The sequence below is a fragment of the Miscanthus floridulus genome, chromosome 10, assembly GCF_019320115.1.
Source record: "Miscanthus floridulus cultivar M001 chromosome 10, ASM1932011v1, whole genome shotgun sequence".
NCBI classification, from domain to species: domain Eukaryota; kingdom Viridiplantae; phylum Streptophyta; class Magnoliopsida; order Poales; family Poaceae; genus Miscanthus; species Miscanthus floridulus.
Window position 1 is genome coordinate 38,912,244 of NC_089589.1, and position 1,268 is coordinate 38,913,511.

The following is a 1,268-nucleotide window of genomic DNA, read 5'->3' on the forward strand; positions in this document are numbered from 1 at the left end:
CTTCAAGTACCCTCTCTACCAACCTATCCATTTTATCTCTTCTTTCTTTGTTATCATTAACCTGAAGGAATTAGTTTAGATTTAGAAATCAATACCTTAGAATACTCCTGAGTGAAAGCTATATTGGTATCCGTACGTTTACAGATTTGTCTATTTGGCTAAAGTGTACAGACACTCACTAATTGGGAAGGTGAAACACTGATTATATGCCAATAGGGAGTCCATTATTACTTAGGAGAAGTGCTCTAATGCTTTCCTGACCAAATATTTCCCACTGGACAAGACCAAGACCCTTCTGAATCAGATTCATTGCTTCCAAGTTCATCACTGATGAATTGATTTTTGAAGCATGTGAGCACTTCCAAGAATATATCTAGGCATGTTCCAATCATGGGATGGAAGATTGGCTCATCATTTAGAATTTCTTTCGTGTGACCATACTGTCCAAAATCATCTATGAAAGCATCTAGGCCCTTAGTTGGGTTTCAGTGATTAATGACGACACGAGATTACTATAACTAACGTGTGTTTTCATGCCCCTGACGATGAAAATTGTCATGGTAATGGAAATTTGAGTTAGGTCATGGTAATGAAAATTGATTGGGCAATCATGGTTGTCATGCCCCTGACGATGAAAATCGTTTCAGTTTTCAAAGGATGGATGACAAGGTTAAGGACGAACTAGTTCTATGTGTCGTTTGGTATCGGAGAGACACTTAGAGTAGTTTAGGACTGTGTTTTTCCTTTGGCCGTACTATTAAGGGGGGTATGGACTAGCAGCTTGACCTAGGTGGGTCTAGTTGGTTAGGTGTGGTGCACACTTGTCAAACCTAACACTAGGTAGCCCAGGAATAGCCCTAAGATCAATTGGAGTAAACTTCATTCACATAGGATTTTGAGTTGAAAGTGAATGGAGGGTCAAATGATTGACCGGACACTGGGCTGGTTGTGACCGGACGCTAGAGGGTGAGTCCGGTCAGTTCATTTGATCAACTGCAGTCGTCTGGTACTGACCAGACGCTAAGTGGAGGTGCTGATAGGACGCTGGGTACCTACGTCCGGTCAACTCTAGAGAGGTTCTGGAGAGGTGTTTTCGTGACCGGACGCTTCCGATGGGTGACGACCGGACGCTGGTCAGAATCTGGTAACTGACCGGATGCTGAACAGTGAAGTGACCGAACTCTGGGTGCCAGCGTCCGGTCAACATCAGTAAGGTTCCGGAGAGGGTTTTTCTTGACCGGACGCATCCGGTCAGTGCTGACCAGACG

The 1,268-nt window shown here is 44.1% G+C and overlaps 1 non-coding gene across 1 annotated transcript; it reads right to left on the reverse strand.

Annotated features, from left to right (window-relative positions):
• Positions 1-289: 289 nt before the first annotated feature.
• LOC136490415 (small nucleolar RNA R71) lies at positions 290-397 on the reverse strand. Its single transcript, XR_010767706.1, has one exon. It is a non-coding gene; the product is annotated as a small nucleolar RNA R71 (small nucleolar RNA).
• Between the last annotated feature and the right edge of the window lie 871 nt (positions 398-1,268).